Consider the following 19,446-nt stretch of genomic DNA (forward strand, 5'->3'; position numbering starts at 1 on the left):
AGGGCTATGCACGGGACCAGCTATGTTGTGTTCCTGTCAGCTACACAGTCACACATCATGCTGCCAAGCTTTGGAAGCTTTAGCAATAAACCATTTAGAAATGTTAGATTCACCACCAATTCTTAAACTCAGGACAGTAATAGACACACTGTTTGGCTGCTCTGATAAAAGTAGAGCGTTATGGAGAGAAAGTAATAATTAACTCATAAGGAGTGGGGCAAGTAAACATTCTATTAAAAGGGAAAAAAGATTTCAAATGAATATAATCTCCTTCCATTACATTATAGCCATTAAAATTAATAGTGTTGGTTTTTTTTTCTTGCGCCTTGCATAGTCATTGTATTTAACAAGCTGAAGTTAACTTCACAGGAAAAAAAAATAAATTAAATGTACCGGTGTCTCAGGAAACTTCATTTTCTGAGTGAATAGCCAAGTTGATGCACATCACCAGAGTGTCTGACAATCGGTTTTCCATACTGGTGTGTTCTAAATGGGAAAGGAAACCAACTCTTCATTTAAATTATATTGCAAATCACTTCTTGCCTGCTGAATGGTATTCAGCTGCAGTAGGTGGCTTTCACCATAGGGCCCAAACCAAGACACTGGATGATTAATGCTAATTTGAAATGTTTTCTCGGTAGGGGGATGGGCGCGTTATCTTGGTGCAGAAGAGGCTGAGGAAATTTTATGGTGGGTGACTGACTCAAAGGCCAACGGCATATTTACCATCAGATAAAAATGCACATTCACAAACATACCAAGACAAGTCAATTATTCCCCATTCACTGCTCCCCAGGTCCTTTGTGGAAAGAAACCTATTTATACTTCCCATCAGATGGATACACAGAATCATAGTAAACAAACCCCCAGTCCCTCTGTCTATATTTTATTTCCCAGGGCACCTGCCATTGTGGAAGCCATTAGTTTTGGTCTTTTTGTTCCCGATTTATCAAGACAGACATTCTACCAGTCCTGGTCAGTTTTGCTTCCAGATTCCAAACAGTTCAGAGATACACTGCTTGGCTGAGTAAAGAGAAACAAAGCAACGGAGAGCACGCGGTAACCTTTGGAGAGAGTGGCTGTGAATCTATACTGATGATGACATATAAGGATAGTTCACAAAAGATCATTGCTTGTCTTTTACTTCCTAGATAATGCAACCCAATCAGATCATACAAAATAAGGAAACTAATTGGAACGAATATGAACCAAAAATATAATTAACCTTGGTTATCACTAGCACTTCTGAAATCAGCATATTCTTCTGAAAGAAAAGAATTCTCTTTGTGGGACACAGATATGGGAGGATTCTCCAGCTCGTTGTGGGCAGCCTGCTCCCGGCAGCCTTTGCCACAGAGCATGCTCTCTCTGTACTTCGCCATCCATGGCAAGGGGTGCTGTCGAGGGCACTTGAACTCCATGGCCTGCCATAAATGTCTTGCTCTCTTCTCTGTACTGTCCTGGATGTGTCCCCTTCTTTGGCTGAACTTGGATTTCCTACTGTGCAAGATTGTCATGTGAATTTGAGGTAAACTACAGAGCTGCTGAATGCCTGTCATAAGTAGACACTCTATAATTGAGAGCTATTATTGCAATGTCCTTAAAATGAAGCCTGTTTCTGCACTTATCAGTGTTTTTCTACCATGCTGCCCTGATGATCAGTGAGTAGTGCTTGAGATATTGGTTATCAGTGCATCTAATGGGCTAATTTATATATGCATAAGTAGCCCTGTGCCATAAGTACACATTTTCTGTTATGTGTGTTTAAATCAATGTACTTCAATAGCTGAAAGCTCATTTCCATGTGGGGCTTTGACCTTTAAAATTACTGAATGTGCTGCTCAAGTGACAGGATCTTTTCTGTACCCGACACTGATTTGCAAAATTAGATGTCCAGAAGGCTAAAACATAATTTTTGAGAACAAGACAACAGTCTAACAAGCCTGGGAATATGCCATTAACCCTGAGCACAGCCGAGTCTTCTTGGTGATTATGAAGGGACTAGACTTCTGCCTCTGCAGTATGCAAAGCAGGTCACACCTTTAGCCAGGACAGCCACAGACAAGCTTCCAAGAGGAGTGCCCAAAGCCCAGGGACCCCTGAGCCTGCACAGCCATTGAACAGTTTGTTCTCAAATTGACCGCATGTTGATGTTATTTTGGGAGGTTTTACAACTTGCTCTAAGCCTGACCTGGTAAATTTCAGGGAGCCTGGATGGAGATCACATTCTACAAACTCTGACTGTCACATAATAGTTTGGGGTGAAGTAGAAGGATATATAAACTGGCTGATGGTGTTTGATAGGAGCGGCCTTCTTCCTAAGAAGGGTGAAAGGTATGGTGGATCATTCAAACAACAGAATGGGGAAAGAAAAGATGAGCGCAGGAAGAGTAGGGGTGTGGTCAGAAAGAAAGGAGGGGTCCTATGCTCCACAGCAGTGGGCTTCAGGGGATCTGGAAGTTATGAGCCAGAGTTCTCTGGAGGGTTGTGCAGACGTAGCTTGAGTTATGGAAACAGAGTAGAGCAGGCCAGCTCTTGGGACAGGTGAGACTTACCAGAACTCATGCCATACACATCACCTCTCCAGACTTTAAATGCCTTTAGGAAGGCAGTGGCTCTTAGGAAGGAGTGTGGATAAACTGAGTTCCTACAGTTTGCAGGTTTCTAGATCCATGCTTTGATCTCTGACACCCCATCTTGGTACTTAATTCCAAGCCTCTCCATGCTTCTTCTTCTTCTTCTTTTTTTCCTACCTAAAGAGCTCTTTTTACCTCCACCATGGAAAACATTATCAAATGTCACCTCCAAATAACTCATAGCTGATTTCCCCTGGAACAATTAACAGCTCCTTTGTTCAGTCAATTTCTTTCAGACTCTTGATGAATTCTGCCTGGTCCATCTCATCAGATTATATGAAATGCCAGGCACCCACACACACAGTCCTAGGTGCTTTTCTGTGTTTCCATCTTTGATCTTTGCAACAGTGTTTCACATACAGTATCAATGTTAAATGTATTTTTATAATTGTTATTTTTTACTCTACAACCTGATTGTAGCTTCCTCTCCCTCCTCTCCTACCCAATCCCTCCCTCTCCCCTCCCCTCCTCCCCTTCTCCTTTGAAAAGGAGAGGCCTTCCATGGAATATCAACCAGCCGTGGCATATCCAGTTGCAGTAAGACTAGGCACATCTTCTATTATACAAGAAAACAATGTTACAAAACATACACCCAGAGAAGTGAGACAAGGGATTGGAGGGGGATGGCACTTGAATCTCACTGAGAAGGAGAAATAGATTAGACTAGACATCAGGGTGATGGAAGGAACGGGCTAGGTGCTAGAGGAGGTGGGGATGGAAAGAGGAGGAATGAGGTGAGGGATGATGGAGGGAGAAAGTACTGGGAGAGACAATTTGATTGCAGGAGGGGGGGAGGTAATCTCTGGAATGAGCTAGAAACCTAAGACAATGGAAAATCCCAGGAATCTATGAGGGCAACCCTAGCTAAGACTCTTAACAATGAAAGAGATGGGTCATCTCTTATAACCAGGTAAGACTTCCAGTGGAGGAATTGAGGTACCAATCCAGCCACAAACCTTAGATCTACTTTTCTTTCTTTTTCTCTACAAGATATATTGGGTAAAAGATGGAGCAGAATGAGGAAAGGGTCAACCAATGGCTGGTTTAGCCTGAGACCCATGCCATAAAAGGGATCCCAGCCTGACACTATTAATGATATTCTGTTATACCTGCAGATAGGAACATAGCATAACTGTCATCAAAGAGGCTTCGCCCAGCATCTTACCGAAACTGATACAGAGACCTACAGCCAAACATTAAGTAGAGCTTCAAGAATCCTGTGGAAGAGGGGGAGGAAGGATTGAAGGAGCCAAAGGGGTTAAGGTTACCACACAAAGACCTACAGAATCAACTAAGCTGGGCCCATATCAGCCCACAGAGACTGAACCACCAACCAGACAGAAAGCATGGGAAGACGTAGGCCCTATGCACATATGTAACTGGGTCTTCATGTGGGACTCCTAAAGCAGGAGAATGGGCTATCTCTGACTACTTTGCCTACCTTTGGATGCCTTTCCCCTAATTGGGCTACCTTGTGAACAGTATTTTTTAAAAGAGGCTGTAGCACTGTAGTGTACATCTGCTACTTTATTCTTGCCAACACCTTTTTTGTAATCAGAGAGTGGTCTCACCTGGCATTTCCAGCAGGACACTGGAGGAACTATCAATCACGGTGACTTTTGAATGTCCACTAGCTTTAGGGGTTGACATATGTCCTGGTTGGTTTTTGTCAACCTGACACAAGCTTGAGTTATGTGGCAAGAGGAACCTCAACTGAGAAAATGCCTCCATCAGATTGCCTACAGGCAAGTCAGTAGGGAATCTTGATTGATGATTGATGTGGGAGAGCCAAGCCCATGGGCAGATTGTCCCAGATGGTGAAAGAAAGCAGGGTGAGCAGGCTGTGGAGAACACGCCTGGAACCAGCATTTCTCCATAGTCTTTACTTCAGTTTCTGCCCCCAGGTTCCTGCCTTGCACTCCTGCCCAGGCTTTCTTTCATGATGGGCTACAGCTCTAAGGTGAAATACACCTTTTCCTCCCCTAGTAACTTCTGGTCATGGTGTTTTATCACAGCAACAGAAACCAAATGAAGACAATATGTGACCCAAGAATTGCCAATAAGAATCCTGCTACAAAGGCTCAAGACCTGTAAGGAGTTTACCTTAGAACTACCCAAATTATCATATTTGCTACAAGGATACAGCATCTATAGCATGAGCAAACATGGGTAACAGCAGAAAAAGGTAGAATCAACAGATATCTAGGGAGAATGTCCCAGAAAAGTCATATTAGCACCTGGATAAAAGTAGGCCTTTCACCAACACACGAAGACTGACAATCTGTACATGTTAATAATACTGTGGCTTTGCTTATTTTAATTAGATCCCTGCCCTTGTCAATGCAAATTATCTGCACCAGCTCAATCATATTACAACAATGATTCTGATAAAATGCCCATGTCATTAAAAAGATACGTTTGATTGTTCTATTAAAAAGTCAGTGATGCAAAGAGTATGTTTGTTTTAAAACAATGGTTTCAAGATCATTTAATATGCTCTAAGGGATCTGTAGAGTAATGAAATTAGAGATAAATGAAGAAAGAAGTACCTGGGGCTCAGGTCTTTCTTTTTAAGCAAAAGCAACTGTCATTATTCTGTTTTATATATTGAAGTTTCTTGTATAACTAGTTTTTAAAAGGACCCTGTTGCCTTTAAAAGGGTTTTAGACTAATACATTAAAATAAAACAGAATTATATTTTAAATAAAAACTTCCTGCACATAAAAGATGGGCTAAAACCTGCTGCACCAAATGACTCTTCTGTGAAGGGTCTGGGGAACTGAGGACTTTGCAATTCAACAGGTTGCTTTAGATAAGGAAGTCAAACACCAGTCCTTCCCAGGGTGCCTGTAGGACAACTTGTCTACAGACTCTGTGGCATCCAATAGTTTCAAGTGCATGCTGAAGTTTCAATTGTATGGAAGAAGAGATTTCTGCCTGGAGAACAAGGCAAGTTTCTGCATTGTGCAGACTCAACAAAGTCAGCCATGACACACTCTCAGGATGGGTTATGAAGAATAACAAGCTTTAAGTTTCAAGCTCAAGTCACACTGAATTCTCTGGCTTCTCCCTCCTCCATGTTCAGTCCTGATCACCTGAATTACTTTTCCATAATCCCCTAGCCTAGTTCCTTCCATTTTCTTTTACCTCTAGGATATATTTTTTCCCTGGGAGGACATTTCAGGACGCCCATTTCCCCAGTCTTACTCTTTTTCAGACCTCCCATGGCCACTACGCTGAACTTTCTCCAGTACAAAGTATCTGAAGAACTTTCCTGAATTTTTAGGCAAATGACAATCAGTTCCTACCCCATGACATGGTGGGGACATCTGCTCCTACCCCTTCCTGCCTCAAAAGCTACAAGGCCAAGCACAGAACTATCTTAACACTTTGAGCTCAAAAAATGTCTTCTCCCTCTTTTGGAGGATTCAGTGAACCTTATTGGTGGTATTCAAGAGAGTAGGGCTTTGTAGTTTCCTCCCATTATTATGGGTGCCTGGGATGAAATCATGAGGGAGATGCTCAGTGTTTGGGTCTAAGTTGGACTTCTTGCTCTCAGTGTACTGGGGTGGGTGGTCCAGAATTTTCTATTCCTTGGAGGTCATGTAGGTCATGGGGTCTGCCACCCTGTTGCTGTAGCTGTATTCATTGTCATACCAGGAAATGAGCTTCACAAAGTTGTTACTGAGAACAATGCCAGCACCAGCATCAAAGGTAGAGTAGTGGGAGTTACTGTTGAAGTCACAATAGACAACCTGGTCCTCAGTGTAGCCTAGGATGCCTTTAATGGGCTCTTAGATGCCTGCTTTACCACCTCTTTTATGTCACCATACTTGGCAAGTTTCTCCAGGTGGGAGGTCAGATCCATGATGAATACATTGTGGATAGGAACATGGAAGGCCATGCCAGTGAGCTTCCCGTTCAGCTCTGGGATGACCTTACCCACAGCCCTGGCAGCACCAGTAGATGCAGGGATGATGCTCTGAGCAGTCTCCAAGCCATTATGCCACCGCTTTCCAGTGGGACCATCCACAGTCTTTTGAGTGGCAGTGATGGCATGAACTGTGGTCTTGAGTCTTTCCATGATGCCAAAGTTGTCATGGATGACCTTGGCCAGGAGCCTAAGTAGTTGGTGGTACAGGATGCAGCATTGACGATCTTGAATGAGTTGTCATATTTCTTGTGGTTCACATCACCCTGTGTGGCTCTTTTGGCAACACCCTTTAAGTGGGCCCAGCCTTCTCCATGGTGGTGAAGATGCTAATAGACTCCACAACATACTCATCACCAGCATCACCCCATTTGATGTTAGTGGGATCTCGCTCCCAGAAGATGGTGATAGGCTTCCCATTGATGGCAAGCTTCCCATTCTCAGTCTTGACCATGCCATTGAACTTGGTGTGGGCAGAGTCATACTGAACATGTAGACCATGTAGACCATGTAGTTGAAGTCAATGAAGGGGTCATTGATGGCAACAATCTCCAGTTTGTGAGATGCAGAGCACAAGACAGCCCTGGTAACCAGGCACCCGATATGGCCCGATCTGTTCACTCTGATCTTTCCCATGATGTCTATAAGACAAGGCTGGCAAAACATGAAAAGATGTGGCTGTTGATGGGACAGGAAGGAGCAGAGATACTACAGTGCAACTTTTAAAACCTTTGTAGAGTATAACTACAAGGTGATCTTGCTGAGACGCTGGGTACTGATTGAGAAACTCTGGGATACAGAAGTGACTCGTTAGCTTGCAAGGAGTGACCAAGCTCTAAACCTACCAGGCCTACCAGGAAGGCAATGGAAATCTTTCTGAGTGTTCACCCCTTGTTCATCATGCATTTCAGTGGAAAAGGTACATCTGATGCCTCTGTGTGCAGTCATTTGGTAATTATAACAGTAATTATAGAAACCTTAGTACAACCCAGGTTCCGCTCTAACCCATCCAATCAGAAGAGACCTCAAAAGTAAGCCATTCCTAGGATCTGAAGTCCAGGTGAGTAAGTAACTTACTCAGGCCACATAGCTGGTAACTAGTGAAGGCACTAAGTCATCTCTGCTAGTCGTGTCTCACTAGTTGGTAATTTCCTCAATACTAGAATTCTGTCTGTCAACTACATCCCAGATATACTTGTGCACATATTTCCAAACTGCTGAAACTATAATTATATCCCTTGAGTTTAAATTCCAGGCAGTTGTGAACTTTCTGAAATGAGTGTTGGCATCCTCTAAGCCATCTCTCCAGCCCAGCTGAAGAGACAACTTCTTTCTTCTTCTTCTTCTTCTTCTTCTTCTTCTTCTTCTTCTTCTTCTTCTTCTTCTTCTTCTTCTTCTTCTTCTTCTTCTTCTTCTTCTTCTTCTTCTTCTTTTCTCCTCCTCCTCCTCCTCCTCCTCCTCCTCCTCCTCCTCCTCCTCCTCCTCCTCTTCTTCTTCTTCTTCTTCTTCTTCTTCTTCTTCTTCTTCTTCTTCTTCTTCTTCTTCTTCTTCTTCTTCTTCTTCTTCTTGTCCTCCTTTTTGTTTTTTTGGGTTTTTTTTTTGAGACAGGGTTTCTTTGTATAAACCTGGCTGTCCTGAACTCACTTTGTAGAACAGGCTGGCCTTGAACTCAGAAATCTGCCTGCCTCTGCTCCCAAGTGCTGTGATTAGAGACTTCTTATCCTGACTTCATTTCCATCTCAAGAAATAAAAAAATAAAGAACAAAACCAGTGACTAACAGCTCAGAGACAGTGTTATTCTTTCCAGAGCAAACAGAGGACTCAGGTAAATGTGCAAATAACATTTAGAACAGGACCATAATCTAGCAAAGAGGGCATTTGATTCTGGAATAATGACACTGTGGCAATGAGGTAGCTGTATACTGTTTCATGCAGAGTAAGTGAAGCAGGCTCACTTAGGGAGACTGCTCAGAACATCATCCCTGCATCCACTGGTGCTGCCAAGGCTGTGGGTAAGGTCATCCCAGAGCTGAATGTGAAGCTCACTGGCATGGCCTTCCATGTTCCTATCCACAATGTATCCATCATGGATCTGACCTGCCACCTGGAGAAACTTGCCAAGTATGGTGATATCAGGAATGTGATAAAGCAGGCATCTGAGGATCCATTAAAAGCTCATGTTGAGACCACAGGATAGCAAATGGCCAGCAAAGAATATTGCAGACAAAGGGGAGTTATCATACAGTGAAGTAAACCCAGGACCTCAGTGCACATAGGACCTGTAGTCCACAGGGTAGTCTAGGTCTGGATTCTTACTGCAACTCTAGGAATTCTTAAGACTCTAGGAATGTCTAGGACAAAGTGCCCTATCTGATCTGCAAAAAACATCCCTCTGGCTGCCTTGTGGAGAAAGGTTCATAAGAGAAACAGCAAAAATTAAAGGGTCCTTGGGGATAGGATTCCCCCAATATACAAACTGGGATGCCACCCAAAGACTTGTAGGGTAGGGTAGGGAGGGAAAATAGTTTACCAGCTGCATCAATCAAAATTTACAGACTGATCAGACAGCAGAGCTGCAGTACAGGACTTAAGGGTAACATGAATTCCAGTGCAGCTAATTGCAGAGTGTGCTGCTAATTGCAGAGTGTGCTGCAATGCAGATTTCCTGCCTGCTCTAAATGTTCACACAGAGGCTTGCTGCGTTCTCACCTTCACCAGAAGTGCAGGGTGTCATTACAAGAAGAGAATATGAAAAATACAGTGGCCCTTTGAAAGTAGGGGTGGAGGGAGATAATGAGGAGCTGTTTTTCTTTTATTTAAAAAAAGTGTTCTTCAAATGACAGGTCTATGGCTGGCTACCAGTAATAAGAGCCCACACTTGCAGGTGCTAGTGTGCCAGATCCAGTTATCCCAAGCATGATCCACATCTACCTGTTCATCCACACAGAGACCCTTGATGTTCCCATCATCCCAGTATCACAAATGGGTGGAAGAAAAAGCCAGGAATGCACAATTAGTCCAGGGTCACACAGCTGGTTAGCCATAGAACCGAGGTAGAAAAATCAGGTTGGCTATAGAACGTGTCCTTCATTCAGGGATTTGTACCTCAATGAACTATGCAAATAAGAAATGATGTCTGGTTGAGGAGACCCTGTACTGCAGTGCATCTCTAGCATGAGTCCCAGCATAAAATACTATAGCATGTATACACTGCAGGCATCACAGAGGATGAGCTCGTAGGGAACCCATATACCCACTGCCACTGGAATGCAGCAAAGAATCAAAACCACACAGAGACCATGCTCCAAACCAATAGGGTGTGTAAATGCTTGGCAGGCACACACTATTTTCTTTTTTAAGAAATCTATCATTTTAACCAGATTTTTACCTAATTTTTTTGAGTCTACTGAAGACTACTAAAACTCAACATAATTAGCCAAGTCTTGTTTTCCTAAAATAAGAGAAAGAGCACTTCAGAAGGAAGCATTGTTTGTTTTTTGAAACTCTCTATGTTACTGGTCCTGGAACCGAGGCTGTGAGTCAGCCAGGCTGATATCTAGCAAAAGCTGTGGATTCTGAGACCTCTTTCCCATTAGTATCTGAAGGTCAGGACCCAGCACGAGCTGTGAGTTAGAACAGGTTAAACAGGGTACCAATGCCCTGAACTTCTTGCTTTCCAGGTTACTAACTGTGTGACCTTAGCAATACCTCTTAACCTTTTCACGCATCAGCATCTTCCTTGGTAAACCAAGGTGAGATACCTACCAGGCATCATTCTTCTCCATGCTGGGGGAGAAGAGCAAGGCCCTAAGTCAGTGTCTGTCTCAGTCACGCACTCAGGAACTGAAGCAGAGCTGCTACTACTATAACATATTGCTAGATGGACACCCATTAAGGCCGAATGTAAGACATTGAGAAATCAAGTTTAAAGTGACCAGGAAGCTTCCCCCCTATTGCCTATCCGCCATAGTGCTGGAAAGTACTATGCAGCCTGTTGGGGAAGAAAAGTTATCAATGGTCTTACCCAGCGCTGGATTCTGTATGCTTTAATAACAACATGCCAGGTAAACTGTGCTAATTGGTACAATGGTGGCATATCTATGTGGAGGTAACCAACTACTTTTTATTTGGACTTAAGGCCTATTCCACAGGAGGTAACTTCATACCTGGTACTGAATGCCTAGTGAAAAGCCCATTGAGAGTGGACAACAATCTCAGGGTGGAACCTGCTATTAAACGATGTGTCGTGAAATTGGCTTTTATATATTTATGATTATACTCATAGTCTTGGTCAGAGAAGTTTCTTTTTACAATAGGCAGCAGTCAGTGGAGAAGCTCATACCAATCAATGTACAGACGGTAACTGACTGCTAGTGCTCAGTACTAAATGGATTGCCATTATCGATACCATTGCCAGGGCTCTGGGAATAAAGTGAAAGAGGAGGCAGAAAGAATGTGAGAACCAGGAAATGCAAAGGAGTGCTATGAAATGCTGTCTTCTAGATGTGACACAGCTATTGCATTCTAAACTCACATCAGCAATACAAGACCGTGTCTCACCTCTTCCTAAGGAGCTACTGGCAGTTTATGGCTGTTGGGAGTCATTCTTCATTGGGAGTGTGGTCATTGGTATGTTGCCCATGCTCCAGTGGATGGCTCTATATTTGTGTATATATAAGTAGGACTACTTTGATTCTATCCTTGGTCTCTGGGCTATCTAGCCTCTGGGCTTGGCCGTCCAGGCAGTGTCAAGGGTAGGTTTCTTCTTGTGGCATGGGTCTAAGGCTGGACTAGTGGTTGGTGATTACCACAATGTCTATGCCACCTTTATCCAGCACATCTTGTAGGCAGGACATATTGTAGTTTAAAAGTTATATGACTGGGTTGGTGTCCCAATCCCTTCACTGGACGTCTTGTCTGGTTACAGGAGATGGCTATTTCAGGCCCCATATCTGCCATTGCTTGGCGTCTTAAAAGGTCACTTTCATAGATTCCTGGGAAGTTTCCAATGTGTTGGGTTTCTAGCTCAGCCCAAAGATATCCCCCCTCCAAATTCCAGCTCTCTCATCTAGTTCTCTTTCCCTCCATCCTCCCCTTAGCTGTTCCCATCCTTCCCACCACCCCATTCTACCCATGATATCTATTCTATTTTCCTTTTCTAGGGAGACTCATTTCTGAACCACCCCTACCTTGAGCCCTCCTTGTTACTTAGCCTCTCTGGATCTGTGGACTGTAGCATGATTGGCTTTTACTTTACAGCTAATATCCACTTATAAGTAAATACATACCATGTTTGTCTTTCTGGGTCTGGGTTACCTCCCTCAGAACTTTTTAAAAATCTAGTTCCTTCCACTTGCCTGCAAATTTCATAGTGTTATTGTTTTTAGCAGCTGAGTAATACTCCATTGTGTAAATATACCACATTCTCTTTAGCCATTCTCTGAATGAGGGCCATGTGGGTCATTTTCCCTTTCTGACTAGTATGAATAAAGCCGCTGTGAACATAGTTGACCAAGTGTGGTAGGAATAATTTGAAATTGTATGTTATGTTAGTAGAAGGAAGAGGAAGAGATGGAGAAGGATTAGGAGGTGGAGAAACAAGGACATCAAAATCTACATGGATTTGGAATGGACTCAGGAGGAAGAGAAGGTATAGTAGGGGGAAGAACTGAGGGAGAGAGATAATCATATTTCTGTGTATACAGGTATAAAAAAGTTAGGGAGCACAAAGGCTTAATATGAAAAGGTGAGAGCCGCCAGTTCTGTGATGAGCATTTCATGCAAAATATGTCCCTTTGCCAGTAAACCCTGAACAGAAATGACTTGATAGAGAAATCTGAGGGAGCAAGCCTTCCAGCTAAAAGGTTACGCTGACCAGAGGGATCATCTTTAGACCAGATTTAAAGTTCACTAGTCATTAGCTGTGTGATCCTCGGCAAGATTCTTAACATTTCTGGGCCTCAGTTCTATCATCTGCAAATTTTCTGCTTGCACTGAATGAGACAGTATGCATACATCATTAGAATGCCTGCCTTAAAAAAAAAGTCAGGAAGCAGAAGTGGAGCTAATTGAGAAGACGAGGGAGGTTAGCAGCAGCAGGAGGGGGCAAGAGCAGGTACAGGGTATGGGGGGATGTAACCAAAATACATTATGTGTGTGAATGAAATTCCATAACGAAACCCATTATTATGTATAACTAATAGATACAGATAAGACCATTGAAGAAATGCTTGTTTCTCTAAGAGTTCACTATTGTACATTATTGTTGCTGATTTTTATTATTATTATTATTATCACCATTACTTTGATGGTTTCCCTGTGTGAGAGTTTAAGAGGAAATCTAGAATCTATTGAAAACATGTCAATCCCAGGCTCTGGATTCCAAAGAAGAAAGAGTACTCATCATTCTTATTGTACAAAGCACTGGGGCCATTCAAAGATGCCTAATAATGACAGGCAGACCATTTAATGGCGTGAAAAAAAATGAAAGAGGAACTGTGATTTGATTTTGTAAAAGTTCCCAAAAATGAAAACCAAAGAACGGTATCTGGAAAGTGCTGTGTTCCACCCTTCTGGCAATTAGTGCAGTCAGGAGACAGAGCACGGAGTGATGAGAGCATAGATCCTGGAGAGAGAGAGAGAGAGAGAGAGAGAGAGAGAGAGAGAGAGAGAGAGAGAGAGAGAGAGAGAGAGAGAGAGAGAGAGAGAGGCAGAGTGCTGGCAGTTCCAGACGCTCCTTTGATGGAACAGAAAAGGATAATATATATTTTCACCTTCAGAAAGGTTAGGTAATTATAAATGTATTCTCCTTACTCATAATATTTTAAGCAAGTAATTGTTGCCCATGGGAAAATGTTTAATTATTTCTGACGAACAACTGTGGCCTAGAAACAAGAGAACAAGACAGGCAGAGTGTAGCGTCCTGAGCCCGGCTCTTAATTGTGTGGCAATCCTGCCTTTTCATTGTGTGTGCGCAAGGTCTGCTATTGATTTTTCTCTCAATTGATTACACAAATTTTTTAGTTTAGCAACAGAGGGTCTGGCCAATTATCTATTGCGTCTTCTGGAGTCACTAGATTAGAGGCTGCTCCATGCCTTAAAGACAAAAAATTCCATCCCATTCCAGGTTGGCCGCCCTGCCCTAAGCCCTTTTCAGGGTACTTCAGCTTCTTCATGACTGGATCCCTCTACTCTCTGGCCAGCACAGATGAGTGGATGTGGCAGCCTCCTCTGCAGATGAGGATGCTAGTGATGGGTGGGGAGATATGACTTGGACACTTGGATGATGGTGTGATCACTCCAAGTTACAAGTGGGGAAACTGAGGCCCAGCTGGCAAGGGGGCTTGGTGAGGGATACAGCAAAAGTCCATTTTGTGCTGAGGTAGTTGGCGTCCATATCTAGCTCCTTTGAGAAAGAGCAGAAGCAGAATGAACTGTAAGGCACAGTCAGAACCACCCTCTCCCCCACAAATCCTCACTCCGTATGCTAACTTGAGAAGAGGCCCTACAAGAAGGGATGCATTCAAGAGAAAATAAGGGAAGGGGCTGAGGAGGGAGCTCAGCAGGAGGTCATGACCTCTCCTCTGGATTACTGTAACCCCACCCCCAGAATCCTTCTCCAACAATGCAGTCCCACATTATACAGCCAGGAAAAAGATGCCACAGACTAAGGAGCTTTTCCAAGGCAAACACTTAATAAGCTCACAACCTCCTATGGCTGGGGTACTCCCACACACTCTGTGATGGAATGAGATTGACACTGGATAGAAGGCAAGGACATGGCATGCAGGAAGGGGAAGCAGCCTCTCACCCAGGAGTCCAACAGAAGCATCTCACCAGCAGAGGAGCAAACACTTCTACAACTGCTCAAGGCCTTTTCCCCATCCGGCTATAAACCTTCAGTTTTCTCGGAATTTCGCCAGGAACTGCATTTACAGGAAAAGGAGATGCCCTAAACCCTGTGCATAGCCCTGTGAGTCCCAGATGACCAGGCTATAATTCCAACCACCTCCAGAGCCAACTTAGTCTCTCACTCATCAAATGAGAGAGAAAATGAAAAAAAAAAAGATATTTCTTAGCAACCTTTTGAGACAGAACTGAGAGCCACCAGATGGCTAAAGCAAAGACAATCCAGTGTTCTCTCTCTCTCTCTCTCTCTCTCTCTCTCTCTCTCTCCTGTATCCATTCCTCTGTTGAGGGACATTTGGGTTCTTTCCAGCTGTTCTTGCTCTCTCTTAAGCAGCCAATACTTACACTTGGGTGTCTTTCTAAGTGCTCCTATTAAGTTCCATGCTTAAAATCTGTACTAGAATACATTCAATGAAATCCTATCTCTGTTTCATATTGGCTAATCCTGACTCTCTCTCTCTCTCTCTCTCTCTCTCTCTCTCTCTCTCTCTCTCTCTCTCTGTGTGTGTGTGTGTGTGTGTGTGTGTATGTGTGTGCCTTAACGAGATAGGAATTCAAAGTCTTACAACTTTGCCTTGCCATTTAGGGATAAGATAGCACAGGTATCAATTTATTCCAGAGCTTAGAAATAAGAATAAACAAAACAGACCAAACAGAAACCACAACAGCTGGACAGGATCTTCTTAGTGGTGTTATTCATCCATGTGACCAATAGATGTATTATTCTTTTACATGTGGAAACTTCAACTGCATTTTAGTCAGCTTTCCCTGCTTCTGGGAGATATGCAGATACCAGCAGTTTCCTGCAAATGTGTGAATCTTATGCCTTTCTTCCTTTGTGAAGTCTTAAATACAGAATATGTGATTTTAAAGATTCTCATAAAATAGGAGTGGCTTCTCAGCTTCACCTAGGTGTGAAGTTTGTGCTCTAAACCAACAGCATGGGAACTGCTTTGAATCCTGGGGACAAAATGAAGCCGGTGATCTAATCCACCGTCAGATTGGGAGGCCTGTGGAAAATTCCCTTATTGTGTACCTCTCCAGAATCTGTCTCTCAGGAGCACAAGTATGATATCCATTATATGCACTGATTCAGAATTAGTGTCTGACCAGATAATGGCCAAGCCGTTGAAGACATCACAGGGGTTACAGGATTCACCCCATCCCCCACTGCTTCCTACATGAGATTTCACAGATGACACCTCCACTGTCACAGAGGAGGACAGACTGCATAGAGTCCCTGAAAGGCTCTGAATCTCTGGCTTGCATAAGGTCACTCAAGGAATGAGGAACAAAGAACCAAAAGGAGTAGAGGGACAGAACCCTGGAACTCAAGGATGAATGTTTGTGTTTCCCTTTATTTTATGCTCATTTTTTTTTTTTTTTTTTGGTTTTTGTCATTGTTGTTAGTTTCTAGAGCCTCGGTCTCACTCTGTACGCCAGGCAAATTTGGAACAATGTAGCTCAGGTTGACCTCATACAGTTGTCATTCCTTGCATTCCTTCTTTCTCAGCCTCCCAAGCACTGGGATCACAGGCATGATACACCGCACTTGGTCTTGTATTACTCTCCCCTTATTTTAACCCTTGCACAATGCAATAGTCCCATGAACCTGCTCCTCTGAACTGGAAGAGTATTTGCTCTGAATTCTAGCCCTAAGCTTTTCTCTTCTTGACTGCACAGAAAACGCGGGCCAAATGTGAACTGAATGCAAACTCCCAGTCTTTCTGCCTATTGTAGGCTGGCCATTGGTCCACCAGTTTGGAAAAGCCCAACTCGAAGGATGTTGTAATAGGACTCGGACAAAAGCAGCCAGTGCAATGGGACACGTTCATAGCAGAGTTCTTATGGCAGGCACTGGGCTTGTGGGACAGACAACCTCCCATGGAGACATATGTATGCCTGGGAGAAATGAACACATTGAGGGATGACAGATGGATCCAGGAATAAGATCAGTATCTTGCTGTTCATGTATTAGGAGGAGGTTAAAGCTACCTGTCCAGTTTGGGAAAACTTAAGCCTTATTATAAGACTTTCAGTCCCCTGAGAATAAGGAAACCTGTTCCAGGATGGTGGGTAGAGTTTCTACAGAGCTTTTTAGGCCCAGCAGAGGTCTAAAAGCTCTGGTAGCTGAGCCAGCTCAAGCTGAGCTCTGGCTTAGTGAAATTCAGGAGTTGTTTAGAGGTCACAGGCTGGCCATTGCTCCATGGGGGGTGGGGGAACTCAACCTTTCCTGCACAAGTCTCCAGACCTCTGCCCATCTGGCCAACCAGGTTCAATCTGCAGATACCTGGGTGTACTGGCTAGTTTTGTGTCAACTTGACACAGCTGGAGTTATCACAGAGAAAGGAGCTTCAGTTGAGGAAATGCCTCCACGAGATCCAACTGTAAGGCATTTTCTCAATTAGTGATCAAGGGGGAAAGGCCCCTGGTGGGTGGGACCATATCTGGGCTGGTAGTCTTGGTTCTACAAGAGAGCAGGCTGAGCAAGCCAGGGGAAGCAAGCCAGTAAAGAACATCCCTCCATGGCCTCTGCATCAGCTCCTGCTTCCTGACCTGCTTGAGTTCCAGTCCTGACTTCCTTGGTGATGAACAGCAGTATGGAAGTATAAGCCGAATAAACCCTTTCCTCCTCAACTTGCTTCTTGGTCATGATGTTTGTGCAGGAATAGAAACCCTGACTAAGACACTGGGGGAGTGTTGCTGTTTTGATGGGTTTCCTTGATGACACTCCTTTCTTCCAGTGTCCCATCCTGATGTCCCAAGTTGGTCCTGTTCTATGTTTTCAATAGCAGCCAGTCCCCATCAGATTTTCCAGATTTAAAATAAATTTGTGCATGTGTACATATATGCATTGTGTGCATGTGCATGTGTGCAGATGCAGAGATTGGCATCAGATTTCTTCCTCTATTGCTCTACACTCGAATTGTTTTGAGACACAGTCTCTCAGTGACTCTCTAGCTTGCAATATAAGCTAGACTAGCTAAGCAGCAACTCCTGAGATCCAACCCCTCCCCAGCTCCAGGTTTACAGATGTGCAGCTCTGCATCAGTTTTTTAGAGTCCTGTGTATCTGAACTCAGATCCTCATGCTTTTATGGCAAGTGCATTACCTGCTAAGCAGATCTCTAGCCCTTATCAGAACACTTAATCCTACTTTGTCAATGCCTGTGATCAGTTCTAGGGAGGCAAGAACCGTGTTTTTCCTGTTCATTGTTTGCTCCCAGCACAGAGTGAGTGTTTCAAAATGTTTCTTGATTTAATTTTTTTCCTAGAAGAAAAATGGTCTATGGCTCAAAAGCATAGAATTTCCCATATATTAGCTATCTTACTTCACTCTTTTGTTATTCACAGAGAGAACTGGTATTCTAATTTTTTGTAAGTGAGGAAGTAAGGGTCTAAAGGGAAAGGTTAATCTGTCTGTAAGCCAGGCTGGGAGTTGGGTGTCAAGTCTTCCAGGCATCCTTGCTTACATGACCTTCGCCATTGCTCTTTCTATTCACCTAATCCCTAGAGAAAAACTCCAAATCAGCAGTGCCTTCCCTCCCCCACACCTGCTGTGGGATTCCAATTAATAACTGCAAAAAGCATTTGCTATTGTTCTAGGGAGCTGGGAAATAAATGTGTTCATTAGCAAGCTCTCCCCACCCCCCCCACCCCCCGCAATCAGATAGGAAGATGAGGTGCTGGGGCCTGTTCTCTGCATTTCTCTTCAACCATCTGTGACTAAAAATGTTCTTTGAAACCCACTCTTCTCAAGTCTTCATAATTATAATTCCACCACTTCTCTACCCCACTTCCCCACAGTAATAACAGCCCCTGCCCTTGCCAATAAAATTCCAGCACCACCCCACCCCAAAATCCCCTGCTCCTTTCCAGACCGTCCTAGGAGTTTAGACTTTATGCTTCTGGTGTGGAAGTGAGTGCAGACTCTCCACTCTCCTTCAAGGAAACAGATGCAAGCTTTCCCTCAGAGGCTGAATCTCTGCTGTTCTGCCATCTCCTCTGCCAAGATCAACCCCCACTCCGTTCCCTGGTGTATAAGCAATGAGGGTCTCCTTTAGCTAAAACACAAGTGATGTGAGTTTGGGAAGCCACTGTGCCCCCTGAACTCACTTAGTCTACCTAGAATCAGCCTTCTGAAATGGTAAAACATCCCAGTGATTCCAAAGGAAAGGAAATTTACAGGAAGGCTGCAATTAGAGTACAAAGAACACCCGAGTGTCCCTTGCTTAGCCTCACCAGCTGTTAACAGTGGCCACGCCCATCTCATCTCTTATTGTCTCTACCTGGCCCTGAATCCACTTGAGATTCAGTTGGCAATATCATTATTTCTCACACTTACATTCTTTAGTATGTCAATTATAAGAATAAGAGCATCGTCTCACCTAGTCATAATACCATGATCCCATTCAGTATGCCAGAGAATTATTACCCAGTGCAAAGTCCACATTCATGAGCCCCTAACTGTCCCAATACTGTGATGTGTACGTCTCTTCCAGACAGGAGTCAATCCAACAATGAATGATGTTTAGCTGTCATTTCTTGTCGTCCTGTGATATGAACCTGGTTCTCAGTCTTCCCACCACCACACTGTCATTCTTGAACAGGGGCTTTGAGTTGTTTTTAGAATGACCCTCCACTTGAGTTGTACCATTCCATTAATCCCTGTCATCAAGGATATTACATTACCAGTCTATGTCTGACAGACTTCTACATTATAAAGTTGCCTTTCCTTGTTCAACCAATTAGAAATCAGAGACTATATATTTGAGACTATATCTGAGACCATATGAATATTCTCTTCCCAACTTTTCACAGTGCCATAATAATTTTCACAGTCCACTGATCAGTTAGAATAATAGGTTTGATCAGGTTGCAAACAGTGGCTTCCTGGTTCTGCCATCCCTTGTATACTAGGTGGTTGCTCTTATCAACAGTTTCCCCTTCTACCCACAGGTGCTCCTCCCTC

General features: G+C 43.6%; 1 protein-coding gene and 1 pseudogene across 4 annotated transcripts in view; both read right to left on the reverse strand.

Annotated features, from left to right (window-relative positions):
• The window catches only part of Dab1 (DAB adaptor protein 1), an 887,226-nt gene that overhangs the window by 813,591 nt on the left and 54,189 nt on the right, over window positions 1-19,446 (reverse strand). For all 4 annotated transcript variants that reach the window (XM_085839132.1, XM_085839131.1, XM_085839130.1 and 1 more), the window contains exon 4: window positions 394-486. The gene's annotated coding sequence lies outside the window, so the exon portion shown is untranslated. The remainder of the gene's footprint in view (window positions 1-393; window positions 487-19,446) is intronic.
• Window positions 6,224-7,203, reverse strand: LOC115030879 (glyceraldehyde-3-phosphate dehydrogenase pseudogene; annotated as a pseudogene).

The sequence above is a fragment of the Mus caroli genome, unplaced genomic scaffold, assembly GCF_978045245.1.
Source record: "Mus caroli unplaced genomic scaffold, Mus_caroli_1 scaffold_6, whole genome shotgun sequence".
Lineage (NCBI taxonomy): Eukaryota > Metazoa > Chordata > Mammalia > Rodentia > Muridae > Mus > Mus caroli.